At 42.3% G+C, this 18,508-nt stretch overlaps 1 long non-coding RNA gene across 4 annotated transcripts in view; it reads right to left on the bottom strand.

Moving 5' to 3' along the window:
• Positions 1 to 860: 860 nt before the first annotated feature.
• The window catches only part of LOC133767141 (uncharacterized), a 74,606-nt gene continuing 56,958 nt past the window's right edge, over positions 861 to 18,508 (bottom strand). For 2 of the 4 annotated variants that reach the window (XR_009866814.1, XR_009866816.1), the window contains exons 4-5: positions 1,431 to 1,951; positions 861 to 1,226 (exon numbers count right to left, since the gene is read on the bottom strand). This is a non-coding gene — a long non-coding RNA (uncharacterized LOC133767141). Of the gene's footprint in view, positions 1,227 to 1,430; positions 1,952 to 4,387; positions 4,648 to 18,508 lie in introns of all 4 variants that reach the window. The other 2 variants (XR_009866815.1, XR_009866813.1) reach the window with 2 other exon arrangements.

Genomic DNA, 18,508 nt, shown 5'->3' with positions numbered 1-18,508 from the left:
TTGAAAATGATCTTTTAAAAAAGTGATGAAAATGCCCTTCTTTAAATATAAAGACTAGCCTAGCCGGCACCACGGCTCACTAGGCTAATCCTCTGCCTTGCGGCGCCAGCACATCAGGTTCTAGTCCCTGTTGGGGCGCCGGAGTCTGTCCCAGTTGCCCCTCTTCCAGGCCAGCTCTCTGCTGTGGGCCGAGAGTACAGAGGAGGATGGCCCAAGTGCTTGGGCCCCTGCACTTGCATGGGAGACCAGGAGAAGCACCTGGCTCCTGGCTTCAGATCAGTGAGATGCGCCGGCCGCAGCGGCCATTGGAGGGTGAACCAATAGAAAAGGAAGACCTTTCTCTCTGTCTCTCTCTCTCTCAGTGTCCACTCTGCCTGTCAAAAAATATATATATAAAGACTGACTCATGTATTTTAGAGTTAATTTCTTCTATTTAAAATCTTGAGTCTTTATGTGTTAGCATATTAGAGATAGGATATACAAGTATTCCTAACTTTTTGGGAAAGAAAATCACACATTTGTCTCTGCAATCAGTATCTAGATAACTACAATTCTAAGTCCCATTAGGTTGTCTTTGTCTGATATTTCTGCAGTCATGAAGTTTGCGGCATATCTAATACTTCATTCAAATCTTAGCGGAGACGTCATTAATCAAGATTTGAACTTGAAAGGCTGTTTGTTCTCTCTGGATGAATGCTTCTGCAGTTTTGCTAGCTGCCCAACTAAACACTGGTGCTTGGCTTAGTCATACGGAGAGAAATTAAGTAAAAAAAAAAATAATAACACACATATCACTCTTATTTTTTCTATAAAAATGTAACTCTTTATTAAATAACATGCACAAATATCAACGAGTCATTTATTAAACAGATATGATTTAGAACAAGATTTAAAGAAATACAAATCCTTAGGTACAATTTAGTATCTTGTTCATGATATTTGAATAGTTTAAAAAGAGTCACTGATTAAACTAACCACTTTTGTTTTTCTTTCAGAACCTGTAACCTTTTTAGGTATACAGCCCATTCCACGTTTTTCCCTAGCATTTCAGGGTTTTAGATTATCTTCGATGTCAGAAGCCCTCAGCAACTTCCTTGATTAGAAATGTCCAATGAGAAGGCAGTAACTTGAAGCTGTCCCCATTAGCTCCGAGTTACCTGACAGAGGAGATGTGCGGACCCAGGCAGCAGGCTCCAGCTTTCTGAGGTACCACTCAAGAGCGAGACCTGGGTAAGATGGCAAAGCTGGCGCGGCTAAAGCTCACCAGATTCTCGCCTGCTTGCTTGTCTCTGGGGGAGCCTGTTTTGTTTGGCCAAACAGTGACAGCCCTGCCCCGCTCCACCCCACCCCCCCCACCCCCCCACCCCACCCCACCCCCCACCCCCCGGCTCCTGAGTGGACCAGCAGAAGGAAAGGCTCGGGAAACTTACCTCTCTTATTTTCTACAACTTCAAGGCTCAATAATCTGGTTTTTGACTTTTACGATTTGCCACACTATCCCAACAAATTTCCTTTTGAGGCAAAAGTAGAAACAAGTTTGCATTACATTTTTTTGCATTAAAAGTATTGCTTTTATAAGTTAGCTTTTCATGTTCCCAGTTTTAATTAAAACTTAGCTTCAACAAAACCAGTGCTTCAAAATCTACCCTGCCTTTCTGGCCCACTTATCCAACAAAAAGGGCCACAAATCCCTCACTAAACTCTAAAGAAAACTACAGCAACCTTTATGATAAAGTCCTCGCACTGTGTAGCTTTTACACGTGCTGCTTTATTGCGCATGCCAAGTACAGTAAGAATTAAAATATAAATTAATGTAAAAATTCCAATATCCCGAAGCTTAATATGTACCTTTGCACTCAAAAACTTCAATATTCTCTCCCATGATCTGGGACAGCCAATTTGCTAGTGAATTTCAGTCACGTCACCCCTTATCTCTTCTCTTCACTTTTCTCTATCAGAATAAAAGCAGAATTCAAGAAAGGTTTGTGGGCTGGCGCCGCAGCTCAATAGGCTAATCCTCCGCCTAGCGGCGCCGGCACACCGGGTTCTAGTCCTGGTCGGGGCACTGGATTCTGTCCCGGTTGCCCCTCTTCCAGGCCAGCTCTCTGCTGTGGCCAGGGAGTGCAGTGGAGGATGGCCCAAGTGCTTGGGCCCTGCACCCCATGGGAGACCAGGAGAAGCACCTGGCTCCTGCCTTCGGATCAGCACGGTGCGCCGGTTGCAGCACCCCGGCCATGGCGGCCATTGGAGGGTGAACCAACGGCAAAGGAAGACCTTTCTCTCTGTCTCTCTCTCTCACTGTCCACTCTGCCTGTCAAAAATTTAAAAAAATAAAAAATAAAAAAAAGAAAGGATTGTGGAAAGTTTCTTAAATTTTATCTCATATACTTATGATGAATTTTACATTAACTTCATTTTCCGTTCAAAAATGCTGAACAAGTTCTGCAGCAGGTTCCAGATCTGAAATAGTCCTGAATATTTCATCTACCTCATGTTACAGGAGAAACCGGACTTCTTCTAAGTATATTGCTAATTATTTTATTATAAAATAGTATACCAAGTCTTATTGCAAGTATAAAATTTTGCAAATTATATGCTTTGCATCTTGATACAAGGAAAAATACATGTTAATTAATTTTCCATAAACATTTCAGAGATCAATTGGAATATTCCTAATTTCTTTTCCTTATTTTGACATCAAATATCTTTTTGATCCTAGTACTCAGTTTTTATTTTAAAAGTGCAAAGGTTATTAAGCTTAAAACATTAAATTTAAGCAATGTAAAAAAGTTCTACAATGACATAACATGACCAATAAAATTTATTAAACATATTTACATATATTCACAGATTCATTCATTGCTGAGTATTAAAATAGACATTTACAATTTTAGAATTTTCATTCAAAGGCATTTTTTCCCTGGGGGAAAACAGGCTCTACTGTGAGATGAGAAAAGAGCTAAGTTTCTCTGTCTGACTAATTCTAAATAATAGGCCCAACACAGTAAGTCACAAGCTCTACCACAGGAGACGAGCATGAAACGCCTTACACTGCTCCAGGCATCAGTTATGGAGAGAGTTAAATCACCGAAGCATGCGGTACAACCAAGTCACGACTCTTACAGCTATGGTGAGGAAAACAAGCTAACTCAAACACGTGCATGCCTACCGCAGCTCTGCTACCTGAACACACTACTACTGTGCTCCACACACACCACGACTTTGGTCCAATAAAACAGGGGATGAAACAGTTTACAGCATAGTAGCTAGGAGCAATTATTTGAAACAAATTTATTAGAATTCCTGTATAGAAAGATAATGGAAGAAGACCATGAGAAAAGAGAAAAGGGCAGAAGGTAGGGGGAAAAAATGACGTAAGGATTATGCAAATGTACAAGTACCACATATTCATACACAAATAAGCTGTATTAACCAGGATATGGATTCCTGTAACAATACTGTAAGTCTGACATGTATGACACAAAACTGTTACTCAAAGCATGGTCCATGAAGTGAGGCCAGTCTATAAATTTTGTTACTGATCTGGAATGAAATAAGAAGTCTGCAATAAAACGGAAACCACGGTTATCACTAAGCACACTGTTTACTTCAGCTTTTTTTTCAAAAGCATTTTCTCCTTTTTGATGAAGGAAGCAATCCACTGATTTACATTCTAGCATAAGCTGCTTATTTTGAGCACTGGGAATACACTGGGAATACAACTGCTCTGAGTGTCACTGGCATGAAGCACTGGGCCCAGTGGGATAAATCATAGATGGGCTGCTACACAGATGCCATCCTTTTATTTATCCCAAATTTCTTAAGTTCTGAAATTCACAGTCTTAGTTACTCATACTCTCAGCTAAGCTGCCCCCTGCGATGCTAGCGTCCCATATGACAAATGTCAGTTCGAATCCTGGTTGTTCTGCTTCTGATGCAGCTCCTTGCTAATGGGGCTGGGAAAGCACTGGAGATGGCCCATGTGGGAGACCTGGATGGGGCTCTGGGCTCCTGGCTTGTCTAGAGCGATCTTGGCTGTTGTGGTCATTTGGTGAAGAATCTGTCAGTTCTAAAAACAACAACAAGGGGTGGATGCCTGGTCTAGTGGCTATGATGTCCAAGTACCATATCACCATATCCAAGTGCCCGGGTTTTATGTCCAGCTCCAGCTCCTGACTCCAGCTACCTATCAGTGCAGACCCTAGGAGGCAGCGGACAACGGCTGCAACAACTGAGTTTCTGCCACTCACATGGGAGACCTACATGGAGTTCCTCGCTCTAGTCATCATGGGCACTGAGCCAGAGCATGGATGGAGCTGGCTCTCGTTAACAGATGCATTTTAAAAAACAAATGTATAATATCCTGAATCCTACATGTGCCATTTACCTTAATGGAGTCTTGTGTAAAACTCTCACTTATTAAATACATGCTGACTTTTTTAGTCTTGCCTATTTTTTAAAAGTTTGATACTCCTGTTCAGCCACTTTTATTTTTTTCGGAAGAGTTTCCTTTGTCTTTTCCATATAGTTTATCTCTTGAAGAACCAACACTGGTTTTCTCACTCTGGATTTGGCTGACCACACTCTCTTGGTGCACTTTACATGCTCCTCTGACCTTGACAATTCCTGTACATTGGCCGCTGGATCCTGCGGATGAAGACAATAAGGTTTGATCTCTTCGACAAAGCCACAGTAGGAGTAGAGTATATTCTTTCATCATGGGGCATGTGATGCATTCTTTTATTTAATATTAGTAACTGTCGGTGTTCAATGCTTAGATAGACTAGCAGGGGTTTGCAAAATGCCATATTTTAATTTTTTATAAATCTTTAAAGCACTGTGTTTTAAAAGATTTGTTTTTTAATTTATTCATTTGAAAGGCAGAGTTAAAGGGATGCAAAAGCAGAGAGAGAGAGAGGTCTTCCATCCGCTGGTTCACTCCCTCAATGGTCACAATGGCTGGAGCTGAGCCAAACCAAAGCCAGGAGCCAGGAGCTTACTCCCAGTCACACTTTCCCTACCTTCAACAAGGTCACCCAGTAATAGAGTTCATACAGGAAAGCCAAGAAAAAAATTTTCCAGTTACTTGCCTAAATTTTCAAGTAAACTGATTCTCTCATCCTGATAACAAATGAATTTTTAAAATCATCATTATAAACTCATAGATTTAAACATATTTGATTGGTGCCAGAACTTTGCAATGTCCTTATTAAAGCTCACATTGTCCCACCTTGGGGCAGTGGAAAAGTGCTCCAAGTCATCTCCTAAGGCCCCTCCCGCAAGATCTTATCTTTGTTACCTTTCATGAAATTTGTAATGAAAAGATGCTGCAAGCTCATTGTACATATTCCCTGCTCCAGACCTAGAACCATCTTTTTCTAAGAAGCCTTCATTCTCCTTTAGTAGAAAACATTTTAAGATCATAATCTGAGAATCAGGCATGATTATACTACTCTCCTTCTCATAGCTTTTAGCTCAATTATAGAGCAAAGAAATTGTATATACTTATATATACTATAAAAATTTTGACAATTTTAAACTCACAAGAAAATTCAAACACTGAACACTACACACCCTTTACCCAGATTTGTCTATGATTAATATTTTACTCCCTTGCTTTACAATCTGTGTTCAATAAACGTATGTGTTTGTATACATTATTTTTTCAGTAGTATATGAGAGTATATTATATACATCATGGCCCTATACCCATATATACTTCAGTATTTCTTAAGAAATAAGACTTAAGGACATTCTCTTAAGTTGCCATATATGGCTGTCAACTTCATGAATTACACTGATACAACACTAGTTACTGTGCATATTCCTTATTAAATCATCTAACAATGTCTTCTTCTATAGTAACTTTTCACCTCCAGTCTAGCACCCAGGCTAAGAGCAAGCTGCCTTTAATTACCGTCTCTTTAGTCCACAACATTTCTACTGTTTTACTGGTCCGAGTCTCGCCTGACACGGTCATTTCTTACTCCTTCCTGACGTGATACTGGGTTACTACTTGAACTTCCTCATGACTGTGCATTCTCAACTGAAATACCACAAAGTTATCCCATATCCCCCCACAGCATTAGAGCACACATTCTGGGTGCTGTTGGAGTTCCACAGTAATTAATCATCGGTTTCTCCTCCCCTGTCCTCCCCCAGCCCCTGCCCTCTGATGTGGAATGGCCATTTAGATACCCTGCTTTTCGTCACAACATCTCTCTAGGGTCATCAGTCATAAGTAATGCTTGCCCACTCATCTTACTGTAAGGGTGTAAAATAATCAGTGGTAGGGGTTGGATTGGACTAGGAAAGGGGATGAGAGAACTTCTGGGACGGGCAGAAATATTCTGTACTGTGACAGGGCTGGATGACACAGCTCTAGGCATTTCCAAAACTCATAAAATGTTATACTTAAGAATCCTAAGTGTCTCAAATGTTAACCAAATGTGTGCTGAAGTACTGAGGAATGTCCACAACTTATCACAGAATGCATCAATAGTAAGATGGAGTGGACAGATATATGATAAAGCAACCAAGGAAACAAATGCAAAGTAAACAACTCTAAAATGCAGTTGGTGGGGACACAGTGTTCACTGTACCATTCTTGGGACTTTGCTATATGTTTGAATATTTTCAAAATAAAACATCCAGATTTTTTCAAGATATTTTACCGAAAGGTGAAGTTACAAAGAGCACAAAAATAGGTAATATAGTAACTAAGTAATTAAACATAAGCAACTACCATTTTGGATAATTTTCACATGCTGGCATCATACTAAGATTTAGAAAGCGCTGTGTAGCTAACATTGTGGGTGTAAGACAGAAAACCATTAGATGGCTAAAAGAGATTAGATGGCTAATGATGATGACACAACACTGATGTCTAAATACATGTGAGGGCCGGCGCTGTGGCGTAGTGGGTAAAGCTGCTGCCTGCAGTGCTGGCATCCCATATAGCCACCGGTTCAAGTCCAGGCTGCTCCACTTCCGATCCAGCTCTCTGCTATGGCCTGGGAAAGCAGTAGAGAATAGCTCAAGTCCTTGGGCCCCTGCACCCACGTGGGAGACCCAGAAGAAGCTCCTGGCTCCTGGCTTCAGATTGGCGCAGCTCTGGCCATTGTGGCCAACTGGGGAGTGAACCAGTGGATGGAAGACCTCTCTCTCTCTCTCTCTCTCTCTGCCACTCCTCTCTCTCTGTAACTCTGAATTTCAAATAAATAAATAAATCTTAAAAAAAATACATGTGAACAATCTATTAAAAACCATGCTAAAAAAAAAGGAAAAAGTAGGATTTCTAAATTAACACATAATTGATTTCAAACATGTATATCTAAATTAATATTTTAAGTAGATGCCCATTTATTTATTCCTTATCCCTGTGTAGTTTATTTACTCAAGTCACCAAAAATCTTGATGAATTTTTCTAACTATCAAATTGACTCTTAGACCTATCAGTGTGATCAATTGTGAACTGAAGATGATCACTTGGACTAGTGAGATGGCATTGGTACATGCCACCTTGATGGGATTGTATTGGAATCCCCTGGCACATTTCTAACTCCATCATTTGGGGCAAGTCCGATTGAGCATGCCCCAAATTGTACATCTCCTCCCTCTCTTTTTCCCACTCTTATATTTAACAGGGATCACTTTTCAGTTAAAATTTAAACACCTAAGAATAATTGTGTGTTAATTACAGAGTTCAACCACTAGTACTAGAACAAAAAAAATACTAAAATGGATAAAGATTTACATTGTACATCAACAGTCAGGACAAGAGCTGATCAAGGCACTGTTTCTCATAGTGCCCATTTCACTTCAACAGGTTTCCCCTTTGGTGCTCAGTTAGTTGTCGATGACCAGGGAAAACAAATGATATTTGTCTCTTTGGGACTGGCTTAATTCACTCAGCATGATGTTTTCCAGATTCCTGCATCTTGTTGCAAATGACTGGATTTCATTGTTTTTTACTGCTGCATAGTATTCTATAGAGTACATGTCCCATAATTTCTTTATCCAGTCTACTGTTGATGGGCATTTGGGTTGGTTCCAGGTCTTAGCTATTGTGAATTGAGCTGCAATAAACATTAATGTGCAGATGGCTTTTTTGTTTGCCAATTTAATTTCCTTTGGGTAACTTCCAAGGAGTGGGATGGCTGGGTTGTAACAAGACTAGTGTCTGCTAATACTAACTGATAGAACCAAAAAGGGAGAGAACAATCCAACATGGGAAGTGGGAGACACAGCAGACTCATAGTATGGCAGATGTCCTAAATAACACTCTGGCCTCAGAATCAGCCCTTAAGGCATTCGGATCTGGCTCAAGAGCCCATGAGAGTATTTTAGGCATGGAAAGCCAAGACACTCTGGAAAAAAAAAAAAAAAGAAGAAGAAGAAGAAGACCTAAATGAAAGATCTCTGCGAGTGAGATCCCAGTGGAAAGAACGGGGCCATCAAAGAAGGAGGTACCTTTCTCTGAAGGGAGGAGAGAACTTCCACTTTGACTATGACCCTGTCGGAATAAGATCGAAGTCGGCGAACGCTAAAGGCTTCCATAGCCTCAGCAACTCATGACTAGAGCCTAGGGAGATTACTGACGCCATAAACAAGAGTGTCAAATTGTTAAATCAACATCAAGAGTCACTGTGTACTTACGTCTCATGTGGGATCTGTCCTTAATGTGTTGTCCAGTGTGAAGTAATGCTATAACTAGTACTGAAACAGTATTTTTACACCTTGTGTTTCTGTGTGGGTGCAAACTGATGAAATCTTTACTAAATATATACTGAATCGATCTTCTGTATATAAAGATAATTGAAAATGAAAAAAAAAAAACCCTTGGTGTTAAATTGGAAATTGCATAGAAAATTAATCCTTAAAAAAATATTGGCTGGCGCCGTGGCTCACTAGGCTAATCCTCTGCCTTGCGGCACTGGCACACCGGGTTCTAGTCCTGGTCGGGGCGCCGGTTCTGTTCCGGTTACCCCTCTTCCAGGCCAGCTCTCTGCTGTGGCCAGGGAGTGCAGTGGAGGATGGCCCAAGTGCTTGGGCCCTGCACCCCCATGGGAGACCAGGAGAAGCACCTGGCTTCTGGCTTCGGATCAATGCGGTGCGCCGGTCGCAGCGCGCCAGCCACGGCGGCCATTGGAGGGTGAACCAACGGCAAAAGGAAGACCTTTCTCTCTGTCTCTCTCTCTCTCACTGTCCACTCTGCCTGTCAAAAAATATATATATATATCATGTGGGATCTCTGTCCTTAATGTGCTGTACATTGTGATTTAATGCTATAACTAGTACTCCAACAGTATTTTTCACTTGGTATTGCTATGTGAGGGCAAATTGTTGAAATCTTTACTTAATATATACTAAACTGATCTTCTGTATATAAAGAGAATTGAAAATGAATCTTGATGTGAACGGAAGGGGAGAGGGAGTGGGAAAGGGGAGGGTTGCGGGTGGGAGGGAAGTTGGGGCAGGGGGAGCCATTGTAATCCATAAGCTGTACTTTGGAAATTTATATTCATTAAATAAAAGTTTAAAAAAAAACTATCAAATTGTTTTCCCGAAAGCAATCTCAACAAAAGTATATGATGAGAGTTTCACTGCTAGCCTATCAACATCAGAATACTGTTTTTCAAAACAAACTTTACCAATTCTATAGGCAGTTGTTACTGAACATTGCTGTATGCTAGGCGTTGTGTTATACTGCGGTCTTCTCTGCCATCTTCTGTTTGTAGGCTCAGGGGAGTTATTGGGATTTTGCTGATTTAGAAAAAGCAGCAGCTATCTATGCTTTTATACATTTAGACAGTTAGAACAGTATGGCAACCTGACTGTTTGCACCTGCCTCTCTGTCTCCCAATCTTTCTTCTTCCATGTCACCCCTTCTGTTTATCTCCTACAACCCCTTCTGTCAGTGTCTCTCTCTGTCCCCTCTGCATTGCTTATCCCTTAAGGTTTTAACGGGGGGAGGGGTAGCGAATATCCACATACAGTATTCTGCTGCAGTCTGAAAAACTCTGAAATGTTTGTGGCTCTATTTCCTTTTCTAATATAAATATAGATAGATATTAGATATATTTATTTATTTATGTGGCAGAGAGACAGAAGGAAAAACCAACAGATTTCCCATCTGCGGATTCACTCCCCCAAATGCTTGCAACAGCTGGAGCTTAAGAAATTGTCAATATTGCAGACATTGTATGCATAACCAATAGTACTCATAGGACCAGCACAGCCAGGCACAAGCCAAGAGCAAGGAAATCAATCTATGTTTCCTGTGTGGGTGGCAGGGACCCAACTACCTGAACTATTACCCACTGCCTCTCAGGCATCAGAAGTTGGAATTGAGAAGGCAGCTACAACTCGAACCCACACAATCTAATATGGGATGCAAGCATTCCAATTGCTATTCCAAACACCCACCCCTCTATCCATTTTCTTACACTTTTTGTTTATGAATAATTTTAGTTGATTAGATTTGCTGGGAGTTTGTCTTTTTAGTTGATCTTCTCAGACAAGCAACTCATAGTTTCATTTTATTGTTTAGAAATATCAGATATTTCACTTCCTTATACAATCCTTAGAAACTGTTTTGCTCTTTATTAATACCTTGCTTTTTTCTTTGGACTTATTTTTTTTCCTTCCTCTTTCTGATTCTTCCTCTTTCCTTATTAAACTCATTTATTTTCACTCTTACTGAGTTTAATGATGATGCTATGAACTATCACTAAATATAGCATACATTTGTCCTCATTCTGTAAGTGCTAATAGTTATGCATACAATGTCTACAATCTTGAGACATTTTTTTAATTTGAGAGGCAGAATTACAGAGAGAGAAGGAGAGAGAGACGGAGAGAAAGGCCTTCCATCTGCTGGTTCTCTCCCCAAATGGCTGCAATGACTGGAGCTGCACCAATCCAAAGCCAGGAACCAGGAGCTTCTTCCAAGTCTCCCATGTGGGTGCAGGGGCCCAAGGACTTGGGCCATCTTCTACTACTTTTCCAGGCCATAGCAGAGAGCTGGATTGGAAGTAGAGCAGTGGGACTTGAACTGGCACCCATATGGGATGCTGGCGCCACAGGCGGAGGCTTAGCCTACTATGCCACAGTACTGGCCCCTTATCATGTCTTTTAAAAGAAAGTTTACATGAATAACATAATATTGAACAAATCACTCACATGTGCAAATAATTATTTATTCTAAAAAGGACTTCAGGGGTTCGGTGTTGTGGCAGAGTGGGAAGTCTGCTATGTGACACACCAGCATCCCCTGTGGGCATCGGTTCGAGTCTAGGCTGCTCTACTTCTGATCCAGCTCCCTGCTAATGGTCTAGAAAAGCAGTGGAAGATGGTCCAATTGTTTGGGTCCCTGCACCCATGTGAGAGAACTGGGTGAAGATCTTGGCTCCTGGCTTTAGCCTTGCCCCACCCCAGCCATTGTGGCCATTTGGGGAATGAACAGATAGAAGATCTCTCTGTCTCTCCCTCTCTCTGTCTACAACTCTGCATTTCTTTAAAAAAAAAAAAAACAGGACTTAAGGCAACTAGAGGTTGCCTAAATAAGCAACAAATTAGAAGTCGGTAAAAATGAGACCAAAAAAATGAGGATAGGTAGTAAAGAAAATAAGGATGGTGGTTATTATGAGTTACTTATACACTTGCAAATGTTGGGGCAAAGATTAGATTGTTAGAAAAGTTACATTAATCCTCTTCCTCTAAATCATTTAGACCTGGGCACAAATTTCTCTTTCTGCTTCTCCTGCTTCAGAAATGCTTTCTGGATGGTTAAAGCTGTTGTCACTGAGAGAAAGGAAATCCAACTCTATTAGAGGCCCAAAAGACATGGTACAGCTATACAGAATTGAGAATTTCTGGTAGTTCTCATCCTTTTCCTCCACTTTAGGTAGAAGCCAAAGAACAAGGAGAAAACAGCTCTCAACAGCTTTTGAATTCTGACTCCCGCTATCCCAGGCATGATGGCAGGAGGACAAGCAAAGCTGTCTTGAAAACAGCAGGCCAGTCTTCCTCTGGAAAGAGACTGAAAACAGTGTTAGTCCTTCTAAGTACATGAGCTCAAAGGTCAGCTTCTGGAAGTGTTCTATAGCTAAGTGCATATTTAGAAACCTATACTCACAGAAATATGTTTTAGTCAAAAGGCATACTTCTTTAAAATTATACTCAGACATCAGGAAACATTTATATATAATATTTAAAAGACAACTATTTATCTTTGGTAAGACTAGCAATAAGACTTGCTCAAAGAACAAAAAGCACCTATTTAAAATTTCTGAACCAGAAAACAAATCCGTTTCTGATCAATTCAAACCAAAGGACCATGTGCCCTGTATGTCTGGCCTTCAGGATCACATCCATGGCACTCCTCCCATCCTCAGTTACCCTTCCCCATTCCAGCCAGCCAGCCATCATCCATCCATCCACCCATCCATTCTCCCTTCCTCCCTCCCATGCACACCAAATGTGAGCATTTATTTGACAAGCAGCTCCAGAGACAGAAACAGAAACCACCACAAAATACCTACATGCGTAGTATTCAGTGTAGGGCAGGAAACAGGAAGGTTGACAAGTCAGTCAGTCAGTGAAAGATAAGGTAGGCACAGGTAGGCACACAGGTAGGCACAAACTGAGAGGGAAGAATGAGCTCACGGTATGCAAGGACAGACTAGGAAAAATAATATGTACATGACATTTCTTTCTTTTTTTTTTCTATTTTTTGACAGGCAGAGTGGACAGTGAGAGAGAGAGACAGAGAGAAAGGTCTTCCTTTGCCGTTGGTTCACCCTCCAATGGCCGCCGCAGCTGGCGCGCTGCGACCGGTGCACCGCGCTGATCCGAAGCCAGAAGCCAGGTGTTTCTCCTGGTCTCCCATGGGGTGCAGGGCCCAAGCACTTGGGCCATCCTCCACTGCACTCCCTGGCCACAGCAGAGAGCTGGCCTGGAAGAGGGGCAACTGGGTCAGAATCCGGCGCCCCAACCAGGACTAGAACTTGGTGTGCTGGCGCCGCTAGGCGGAGGATTAGCCTAGTGAGCCACAGCGCCGGCTGTACATGACATTTCTTCATTCAGAATTAGAACTTCTTTACTGAGAAACAGGGAAAAGTACCTTTAAAAGCATGTAAATAGGGGCCAGCAGTGTGGCATAGCAGGTAAAGCTGCCGCCTGCAGTGCCAGCATCCCATATGGGCACTGGTTCGAGTCCTGGCTGCTCCTCTTTCAATCCAGCTCTCTGCTATGGCCTGGGAAAGCAGTGGAAAATAGCCTAAGTCCTTGGGCCCCTGCAACCACATGGGAGACCCAGAAGAAGCTCCTGGCTTCAGATTGACACAGCTCTGGCAATTGTGGCCATCTGGAGAGTGAACCACGGATAGAAGACCTCTCTCTCTCTCTCTCTCTGCCTCTGCCTCTACCTCTCTGTAACTCTAACTTTCAAGTAAACAAATAAAATATTTTTTTAAAAAGCATGTAAATAAAAATATCACAATTTCTAAATTTTTGTTTCTAAAATAGTTGGGTATATTAAAAAATATTAACATAAAAACACTTTGTAATCTTTTACCTGACACTTCTGTAATAGCTTAGATTTCAAGATATTTTTCTATGCACAGCATCTTTTCTTTCAAAATATGCCCTTCAGATATGTATTATTTATGGCATGATCTAAAGATGAGGAAATAGACATTCAGAAGAGAGAAATAATTTGGTCAAAATCATACAGCTAGTAAACTGGCCAGGCCAGAACTAAACCCATATCTATGTTCACAGCAAATTTCATTTTTGTCTCAACTAAAATAAAACATCTTTTAAAAGATTGGCAGTGCTAGGAAAAGCACCAGAAGATGACCCAATTGCTTGGGCCCTGCTACCCAAGTGGGAGACCTGGAAGAAGCTCCTGGCTCCTGGCTTTGGCCTGGCCCAACCCTGGCCACTGTGACCATCTGGGAAATTAACCAGCAGACAAAAGTTCTGTCTCTCCCTCTCTTTCTGTAAATCTTTCAAATAACTAAGTCTTAAAAAAATAAAAAGATAGGCAGCGCAAAACTGTGAAGTGTTTATTGTAAGTAAAATCTGACTTAACTCTACATCTAGTTATTGATAGAATGTCTTGAAATAAAAATTTTGCCAAGATTTAGTCAAATATCAAACAAAATTTTATGAAAAAATAATGCCAAATCTGACTGTGAAGTAGCAGTTGGAAAGTGAAAAAAGGGAAAACAAACTACAGATGAGCTTATTAAGCAATGAGTGAAAGATGACAACATATACAATGAACTAAACAATTGCTTGAATATACAAACATGAATTACTTTTTCATTGAGAAGCAGAAAGAGGAAGCAAGCAAGCAAATAAGTCTCCATCTGTTAGTTTACAACCCAAAGCCAGCAAGGGCTGGGGTGTCGCCAGGCTGAAGCCAGGAGCCAGGAACTCAATCTAGGGTGCCGTCGTGATTGGCAGAGACCCAAGCAACTGAGTCATTCTCTGCTGTCTTCCAGGGAGCACATCAGCAGAAGCTGGAATTGGAAGCAGACCTGGCACTTGAACACAGGCGTTACAGTATGAGATGTGGGTATCTTTTTTTTTTTAAGATTTTTATGTATTTATTTAGTTATTTGAGAGGTAGAGTTATAGATAGTGAGAGGAAGAGACAGAGAGAAAGGTCTTCCTTCTGTTGGTTCACTCCCCAAATGGCCACAACAGCCGGAGCTTCTCTGATCCAAAGCCAGGAGCCAGGAGCTTCTTCCTGGTCTCTCATGTGGGTGCAGGGGCCCAAGGACTTGGGCCATCCTCCACTGCTTTCCCAGGCCACAGCACTGGCCCCTGAGATGTGCGTATCTTAACCAGCATCTTAACTGGGAGGCCAAAAAAGCCCATCCCTTGAATTTGTATTTTGATAATGTGTATTACAGATTTTTCTCCTATCGTGCTTATATCTCTGTGCTTGCTACTAGCAGGATCATGGAGTGGAGTGTCATCATCTAATCTCTGTGTGTTCCCAACATCTGCTCCAGTATCTTAACATCATAGTATCCAACATTGCAAGTTTCATGAGTGGTGTCCAACCCAGAATTAGAATATTAACTCGGGGCTGGCGCTATGGCATAGTGGATAAAGCTGCCGTCTGCAGCACCAGCATCCCACATGGGCACCAGTTTGAGTCCCGGTTGCTCTGCTTCTAAGCTCCTGGCTCCTGGCTCCTGGCTTTGGATCGGCACAGTTCTGGCTGTGTGGCCAACTGGGGAGTGAACCAGCGGATGGAAGGATTGCCCCCCCCCACATAGTTATTTCAAATAAATAAATAAATCTTTTAAAAAAAAAAGAATATTAACAACATATGGTTCACAAGTACCAATTCCAAGATAAAGCTTTCTATATACATTCCTATGTATGACATATCAATTCTAAACTGCACATGGTGCAAATGGAAAAAGAAATTATGAAGATGTTCAAAATAAACATCGAACCCTGATTGAACAGAAAGGTCATTCAAGATACTATTTCCACTGGGGAGAAATTGTATCACAGAAGCATTAAGTACTCAGTTTTCAGCACTAAATACACACTTGTTTTAATAATCATTTGAGGGGCCGGTGCCATAGCACAGTAGGTTCATCCTCTGCCTGCGGCGCCGGCATCCCATATGGGCGCCAGTTCTATTCCCGGCTGCTCCTCTTGCAGTCCAGCTCTCTGTTATGGCCTCGTAAAGCAGTAGAAGATGGCCCAGGTGCTTGGGCCCCTGCAGCCACGTGGGAAACCCAGAAGAAGCTCCTGGCTCCTGGCTTCAGATCAGTGCAGCTGCAGCCACTGTGGCCATCTGGGGAGTGAACCAACGGAAGGAAGACCTCTCTCTCTGTCTCTCCCTCTCACATAAATAAATAAAAAATCTTCTAAAAAATAATCATCTGAACTACAAAAAAAAAGGGAGCAAAATACTAATAAGCTTGTTTAGAGTCTTTCAGTAATCAAGGGCTTTATTTGGTAAAATAAGGGCTTTAGGGGCCACTGTTTTGGCATAGCTGGTTAAAGCCCTGGCCTGCAGAGCCAGCATCCCATATGGGCACTGGTTCGAGTTCCAGCTGCTCCACTTCCAATACAGCTCCCTTCTAATGCACCTGGGAGAACAGCAGAGGATGGCCCAGGTCCTTGGGCCACTGCATCCACATGGGAAACCTGGAGGAATCTACTGGCTCCTGCCTTTGGATCGACTCTCAGCTCTGGCCATTTCAACCATTTGGGGAGTGAACCAGCAGATGGAAGACCTCTGTCTCTCTCTCTCTCTCTCTCTCTCTCTCTCTCTCTACCTCTCTTTCAAATAAATAAAATAAATCTTCAAAAAAATTATTTAAAATAAATAAGGGCTTTATCGTGTTAAGATAAAATATTTTCATGGCTGGTGCTGTGGCGTAGTGGGTAAAGCCACCGCCTGCAGTGCCAGCATCCCATGTGGGTGCTGGTTTGAGACCCTGCTGCTCCACTTCCAATCCAGCTCTCTGCCATGGCCTGGGAAAGCAGTAGAGAATGGCTCAAGTCCTTGGGCCCCTGCACCCACGTGGGAGACCTGGAAGAAGCTCCTGGCTCCTGGCTTCATATCAGCGCAGCTCTGGCCATTGAGGCCAATTGGGGAGTGAACCAGTGGATGGAAGACTTCTCTCTCTCTCTCTCTCTCTCTCTCTCTCTCTCTCTCTCCCCCTCTCCTTCTCTCTTTGTGTAACTCTGACTTTCAAATAAATAAATAAATCTTAAAAAAAAAAACATAAAATATTTTCTGGACTGTGGTGGAATGAGGTGAAAAGGTCATATCAAGATGGCCACTGAGGTGAAAAGGTCATGCCAAGATGGCCACTGACAGCAGAAACTGCCTGGCAACAGGCCGTGATTGGATGGCTTCGGAAACCACATGACAACAGAGGAAATCACATGACAACAGAGCCTGATTGATGGCAGGCGGTGATTGGATGGTTTCAGAAACTGCCTAGCAACAAGAGCCTGACTGGCAACAGGCTGTGATTGGATGGCTTTGGAAACTGCCTGGCAACAGGCTGTGATTGGTTGGGGCATAGACCGCCCCTTGACCGGATTGGCTGGTCTTGACTATATAAGCTGTTTTACTAACTGAAATAAAGGAGTCTGCAGGCTGCTCGCCTCAGGCCTGCTTTCACCCAACTCCCGGGGTCTGTGTGGTGACTCCGTGCCTCTTGCCCCCACCACGCTTCTCCTCTCAGAAACGAATCCACTGCAACATTGTTGAGAAATCAACTGCAACACTGGACTTAAGTTATTTTAAATATAATTTACCATTTTAATTACTTTTATATAATAAAAAATATATATTCATAGATAAATATTAGAAAAAGTATTAGAGAAAAAAGTACAAAGAAGAAAATAAGCATACCCACAAGCTTACTCTCAGATGTAATAATTTAAAAAATCTAGCATAGTTCTCCCCATCTTGTTTAACCTGTTTCCTCTACCATCTCAAGTACTGTTGGACCTCTCAGTTGCAGAGATGCCCACTTGCTCGGGAGGATGCCCAAAGATCCAGACTCCAGACCAGTTGATGCAAAAAGCACGAGGTTTTTATTGAACGTTTGCGCAAACGGGCCCCCACCTCAGACGGTGAGGAGCCCTGAGCGGCAGTTTCACACAGGTTATATAGGCAACGAATTAGCATATTCCTAATACGCATGCATAGGATTGGTCAGTTCAGAGGGACCATTAGCATATGGGAGAATGCTGGCGAAGAATGCTGGTGGAGAGTGCTGGTGGAAAATGCAGAGGTGGCACGGGATTGGCTAGTTCGGAGGGACAATTAGCATACCGGAGAATGCTGAGGGAGAGTGCTGAGGGAGAGTGCTGAGGTGTTACAGGATTGGCCGGTCGCAGTGACATCATAAGTGCGCGCCTAGAGACTCTCCGAAGGGGAGGGGCAGCTCTGCTCTGGGCGCGCCCAGAGGTTTCCCGGAGGGGAGGGGCAGTTCTGCTCTGGGCGTGCCTAGAGGTTCTCTGAAGGGGATTGACTTTTCCTTCCCAGAGAACGTCCTGCCCACTGAACTCTGAGGAACATCTAACCTCTTAAGAAGCCCCTGATATTTGCCCAGGCCTAGTTTCTTGTCCCTCCCCCCCATAAGGGTCCTTCAGTACAAATGATTCCTTACATCATGACGTTATTCTACATGATAGTATTGTACTAATCAAATATACCACAATTTATCTCAACACGCTCATACTACTTGGAATTTAGGTTATTGCTAGTTTTAGATATTGGAAACAATGCTGCTAGAAGTATCCCTGCAACCAGTCTACATGTGTACAACCACAACTGAATATCTAACATAAATCCTTAGAAGTGGAAGGCTTAGATCAAAGGGAAACTGTATTTGTAAAGCTTCTGATAAATGCCATGTTTTCCTCCAGAACGGGTGCTGTGCATTTTAAGTCCCATCCTTTAAAGTAGGTGCTATATGTCACTCCTTCCCCCCACACACACACC

Source organism: Lepus europaeus, chromosome 9 (genome assembly GCF_033115175.1).
Source record: "Lepus europaeus isolate LE1 chromosome 9, mLepTim1.pri, whole genome shotgun sequence".
Lineage (NCBI taxonomy): Eukaryota > Metazoa > Chordata > Mammalia > Lagomorpha > Leporidae > Lepus > Lepus europaeus.
This window is presented reverse-complemented; position numbering and strand designations above follow the sequence as displayed.